Genomic DNA, 6635 nt, shown 5'->3' on the forward strand with positions numbered 1-6635 from the left:
CACCAGCCTGAAAAACCAGGACAAGTCCTCCAGCAAGAGGGGTTCACCGACTTGTTGGAGGCATCTGGCAACTTATTTAACCCTCAACACTGCTCTTTTAACTCTCAACCTTTGCTCGTTTTCTCAGTTTGAGCTTAGTTAGCAACGTTTCCTTAAGGCTTCCAATACTGGGGCTAAAGGGACTTGGGTAGGATTTACTTTTTTTTCCCCTTTAAATGAAGATCCAAGAGATGGCACAGAAATCTGAGCCTGCTTTAAAGAGAAAAAACAACTTTCCTACACTTTGTGGTTATGGGACAGAAACAAACAAACTGGAAAAAAAAAGGGAAATCGGAAAGCAAAGAAAAAAATTCAAGCTTCAGATGAAGAGGAAAAACAACTTTCCTACTCTTTGTGGTTATGGGACAGAAACAAATAAACTGGAAAAAAAAAGGGAAATCAGAAAGCAAAGAAAAAAATTCAAGCTTCAGATGATTTCTAACCAAATTTCATGCTCGCTGAGTGCCTGGCAGGCTTTCCAGTCACACAGGCTTTGGGGCACCAAAGTCCCCTTGAGTAACATCAAGCTCCTCAGCAACCAGGGAGCTTTGGGGCATTTACTGGTGGGGAAAGGGACTAACAAGCAGCACAGCAAAGCCCCTCAGCTGACAGAGACCTCTGCCCAAGAGATCCCAAGGTTTTGTGCTCCAGTCCCCACTCTGCCCCCAGCAACAGCTGATAAAAAGCAAGGAAGCTACTCAGCCCCACGTCCCTGGCACTGCCCCAAAACACCTCCAGCACCCTCCCCTCACACAGTCCAAAAGAGCCAGAAGTTTAATCCCTGAGCAAACCAATATAGTAATAACTAAACCCAAAGCTCTCACCTCTGCTTCTTCCTTGGAACCCAAAGCAGGGGCTGCAGCACTTCCCTTCCTGGGTAAGAAGTCCTAGGCTCCAGTCCACAATCACACCCTGGCTTCTGGGACCAGCAGGAACTCAGTTAACAAGTGCCTGTCCTCACCCACCTGGGCAGGGTTCCCTGCTGGAACCAATTAGGCCAATTAGTAGCACATCAGGGCTACCCTTCGTTTGTACCAATGATTGTCACCTGTGGGTTTTTGCCAATGACCTTACCCATTGCTGTGCCCTTTAGCATCTCTGGGGCTGTTTATGGGGACTCCTATTTCCCCATTTTTATCCTTTTCCCCTTGAGCTCATTTTTTTATGGGACCGTGCAGTTCAGAGAGGGGACAGCAGGGTAGATAAGGCAGAAATTAATTAATTGCTTGTGATGGAGGAATAACGACCTTACCCATTGCTGTTCCCTTTAGCATCTCTAGGGCTGTTTATGGGGACTCCCATCTCCCCACTTTTATCCTTTTCCCCTTGAGTTCATATTTTTATGGGACCGTGCAGTTCACAGAGGGGACAGCAGGGTAGATAAGGCAGAAATTAATTAATTGCTTGTGATGGAGGAATAACAACCAAGCTAATTGTCATTAGCTGCTGTGGTGACCCTGTGCCTATTCAGACAGCAGAAGCCTACCTGCTCTCCCAAAGGAACTCAAAATCTTCCTTCTCCACAGTAATCCCTATCACAGGGTCAGTGATAGGGATTTTTTTCACTAATTTTCAAAATTAAGTTTATCACCTTTTGTTATTATTAAGGTCACTTGTCCCTTATCATTTTAATCAACTGATGTTCTTATTAACTTTTAAACACACACGTTATCTGAAGCATAATTATCTAGTCTTCTATTCTGCAGTGGAGATGGACATGAGCAGGTTGGACGTGACTGCTGAGAGATGTCACATCCCTCAAGGGGGACTGGACTCCCAAACTGGTTTTGGTTCTCAGAGTCTGCCCACAACTGGGTTAGCTTGTTCTTGAGGCACATCTCTTCCCAGCATGAGTGGCTGCCCTAAAAAATTACACTAATGAATTTCCCTGAAAAAAATACCTTTTCTAAGCACTTTGGAAAACAGCAGAACTTGTTTAGCATCCTGACCTAAACACCTGGAATAACTTTGGGGATAAAGGACTCCCGACTCATTGAACTGACTCAGTGAAGTCCTCCCAAATCACATTAATCCTGCCAAGATGCCAACTCTGCCCTGCTTCTGCCCATTCTCCTACCCCATGGCCTTTTTGGGCAGCATGAGACTGTCACTGCTGAAGGATGCCCTGGTGGTACCCTCACAGCTGTGGCTGAAGGAGTAAACTAGCCTGTGCTTCTCCACCAGAGTCCCTTAGAAGGAATAATAGCATAAAAGGACAAATAGGAGATTTTGATGAAAAAAATATCATCAAACAGACAAAACAATTTAGGTTCCCTCTGCCACCTTGGGACAGATCTCCCTTGTGAGGCTCTCTGGGATGGAGAGGCACCAGGAATATTTCTGAGCCGCGGCACCAGGTATGCGACTCCTTCCTTAATGGAAAACTCCCACCCAAGCCAACCTCGGAAAGTTGCCTAGTTGGTCCAGGATGGGAGTGACAAATCTATCACAAATGAAGTGCCACAGAACAGCCGCAATAATTACATTGGCCCCGTCTAGTTGTTCTCATTAGACGCAATTAAATAAACTGACAAAAAAAAGCACAATGTTCACTGTTGCCAAGTTACTGATATAGCAGATCTCAGTGCAAGAAAAAACCCATCCAAAATAATCTTTTTCTTTATGGGGATTTTTTTCTTAAGTTATACCGTTAAAAAAAAACCCCACAGGGTTTATTTATTATTTTTTTTAAGTTAGGTCTTTCAATATATGGGAAATATATTCAATATACAGCCTCTGAATGACATTTTAAAGCTGCATCCTCTCCTCTGCGAGCCTTGCACCCCTCCTTGTGGTAGATTGAAGCAATTGTGTGAGCAAAAGCCTCTCTCTGCTGGGCTTTGGCTTCCAAAAAGAGCAGAGCTAACCACCCCAGACATGCTTTCAGCTCTGGCACTAAGCAGCGTCTTCTCCAGGTTGCGAACGTCTCCGAGCTAGAGATATAAACAACTTCTCCCTCTTACTAAAAGTCAGCTATAAGCATGTGTTTCAAACATAATTAAACTGGAGGGTGTAGATGTGTGTGTGACACAATGGAACAGTTAAACTACCCAATCTTAATGTTTGTTTAAAGGTTACTTTTGGATGAAAGCTGGTTAGAGAATAAATAACAGATGCTGAAGGCATCCATTATGTATTTTTGCAATTAGCAGAAAATCCTGGTACTTTTCTTAAAGAACATACATAATTTTGTGGGATGTTTATTGCTGGAAGCAAGCCGCTCTCGCTGGCAAGAACAGCATCCAAGAGCCCAGGGAAGCTTCACAAGAAGTCACACATGGTGAGCCAAATGTAGTGCTTGCTGAGGGAACAGCACTTAAAACCCCGAGCTCTGTCGCAAGGAAGCAGTCAAATGCACTTTCTTTCCACAGAAAATTTTAAATTAGAAAGAACACGGTAAAATTATCCTTGTTTCTGTTTTCCACGGGCATTTTGATGACCCAGGCTGCTGATTATATTTTCATTTGAAAAATTCACCCAGGATGTTTCACGCTGTTGTCGTCTCCTATGCCCTAGGGATTCTCCCATGGTCCAACTCCCATCTCACCACCCAGGGTAGGAAGATACTACCAGACCCGGGGAAAAGTTGTCCATCCAGGATGCATGGCCTGGAAGGGAAAATGGAAGTAAGGAAGCTGCTACAGCTCCCAGAGAGCATCTCCCTCCCACAGAAGTTCGTGTGTGAGGAGAATGAGGTGGGGCAGCAGCTTAAATTTGAACTGTGCCAGTCCTCCCCCTGAAATAAAGGCACGGGTGATTTCCATCATATCCACATGAAACCACAGGAGATATTCAGACAGAGGTATTTGGGTTAGAACATAACATGGACCTCAGGGTACTTGTTGACAAACAGCTGGGGACTTTAGCTGGTTCTGGTTTAGAAGACAACAGTGGTAACACCTTGAAAGGCAACCTGAAGAGATAACTGTGCTCTGTCAGCAAAGAGGACCACCACATATTGCATCCTCTAAACACCTTGATAGATCCTGATAGTCCCTGAAGACCTCCACAAGAGATTAAGCTTCACTCCTAAGACTTGATCCAATTGAGAAGTTATCCAAAAATTTCTTTTCACGTCTCATGGCACTAAATAAAAGTGCCACGCTGAGCACCAAAGTTCAGCTTTGTGAGCAGAGCTGCTGTACAAGGTACCACTTCCACGTACCATAGATCCACAGATCGTTACCCTTTGGCAGCAGCACAGTGATCCAGCAATCTCTGCCGTTTCTTACCACAAAGAAACTGCATTGTGCTAAAAAGCCCTCCAGAATAAAGCAGATAATATCTTTTGGGATGGCGCCTTGCATTTTCCAAGAGTTGCCTCTCGCTGCAGCAGCTCTTACAAGAAACTAACCCAAACCCTCCTGTTTGTAAATTAGAAAGAAAAAGCATAACTCGGACTGGTATTTGGTTTAGGACTGAATGGTTTGCACAGCGCTTAAGAAGCATTTTAGACAAAAGCAAGCTTTCTGCCAAGCATTTGAGGGGGGCAGAGAAAATTTCTGCTTCTCAGTCTGAATGCAGTTATAAACCAGGATGACAGAATAGCCTGGCATTGCTGCCCACAGCGAGAGAGGCTGCGCATCTCCTTCTTCACCAGCACGGCTCAACTTGTCTTCATCCTGCCCAGTTTCGCTTCCCACAGCTCTACCCTGGAGACAAATTCCTGTCCCCACAACCCCTGGAATTCAAGGTGGCAGAGATGATGAGGAGAGACGGGGCAATTTCTAGGCTGGGCGTGCTTTTGTATGGATTTCCATCCAGCCAGCACCACCACGAAATAGCTGGAGAAAATCCAAGCATCGCTGCCGCGCGGAACAGATACGTATCAAAGGCTGAAGTCAGACCAGTGGAGCAGAACTGACTGAGCTTCTTTAAGCGTCTTCCCTCCCATCCTCCATCATCTCACTTGCTTCCATTGAAGCATAACAGGTCATTGCTAGTTTAACATCTGGTGATTGAGGAGGGGTTTGTGGTGTTTTTTTGCCATGCAACTGTTGCTGAAGCAAGACAGACACATCTGATCTCACATGGGACAAAAAAGAGCAGAGGTACAACACTGAGATTTTCTGTAGTTGAAAAAAACCTATAAAACGCACGATGTGCTTTACACCAATTTTGTAGCAGATTATGTACCAAGCTCGCTGGCAGAAACAGGTTCAGATTGCTCCAGCTGAGGGTATTTAAAGATTTAGTTTCTTTTGCAAGGCACAGAGAGATTGGTAAGAGCAGCCCCTTCTCCATCCCAAAGAGCATCCACAATTCAGAAAGGTAAGGAAAAGCCATTAAAAGGCAGAGAGCAAAGAGGATAGAGAATACATCAACTGAGCAGATTAGAAGACTCAGTAAAGACACCTATTGTTACCGACAGAAATACTCTACAGACCACAGGCTGAAAACCACCATCTTAAACTAAGCAATCCATGAAAAAATAGCAGAGAGCAGCAAGATTAAATTCATCTATGCCCCCCTATCTCCACTGGAAGATTTCTAAAGGTCTGCAGATCAAAAGAGTGTGTGAGAACTGCTGCTGTAAGAAACCACGAGCCTTAATATTTCTTGCCACCGTCTCCTTTGTTACCTGATCAGCTGAATCCTCTTTGCCTCCTCATGCAGTTTTCATTACGAGCTGCTCACCCCGGGGTCTCTGGACTGTCGTGAGCACCCAGCCCCAGGTGCCCAGACCCCACGTCCTGCTGCACTGTGCCTTGAAGAAACACCCTGAGCTTGCCAAGGGGCCAGTGGTTGCCCCCCCCCCAAAGAGGAGACCAGCCGAGTGGTCACAGATGATGGCTTTCAGAGACAGCTTTACCACAACGGGGACCCAACTAGTGTTGAACTTCAAACTGAGCAGAACAGTAATCCCTTAAATTGCAACTTTCCTAAGTGCTGGCAGCTGGAAACTGCCAACCGGTAACGACAGTTGGCAGCTCCAGTCTGAACTGAGGAGTTTGGTTTTTTTCCCAGTTTTTTTCCATTTAACTCTCCCGTTCTCCCCAGTTCAACTCGGGCAGTGGCACGTAGATGTTCCCATTGCTGTAAGACACGGCATTTTGCACAAGACCTTGGAACTCCCTTGTGAACAATCTCTTCTTATTAAGGACAAATGTTGCTTATGGGGAACATCTTACACTGAGGTGATCCCGGTCTTCTCCACAGTAGTGTCCCCTCTGCCTGCCCCCATTCCAAAAAAAATTGGCACCCTTAGGGCAGAGATTTTCAGCTTAAGCCTCCCCCTTGTGGGAGTGGAAAGTCCCCAGGGAGACTCTAGAGCCTGAGGATGAAGTTTCAGTTAAAACAGTTTTTAGAAGATGTTTAGTCTATGTAATTTCAGCAGTAGAAAGATACCTACACTGCTGGAACCCCCCCGTTTTTCTCACTCCCCCTGCAGGCTCAGCAAATCTTTCCAGAAAAAGGTTTCCAAGTTCAACACGATGTTGCCTAAAAACCTACGCGTGAAATCAACAGCCCATTTTGTGACAAACCTTTATGCAAAATGAGAAGACTTATTTTTAAATAAGCCTGGAAACCCCTCAGTTTCTTTTTTAAGGAACGTTACGCTGTGCCCATCTCCTGTAAGAACAGTCCCCAGTACA

Source organism: Calidris pugnax, unplaced genomic scaffold (assembly GCF_001431845.1).
Source record: "Calidris pugnax isolate Ruff unplaced genomic scaffold, ASM143184v1 scaffold18, whole genome shotgun sequence".
Classification (NCBI taxonomy): Eukaryota; Metazoa; Chordata; class Aves; order Charadriiformes; family Scolopacidae; genus Calidris; species Calidris pugnax.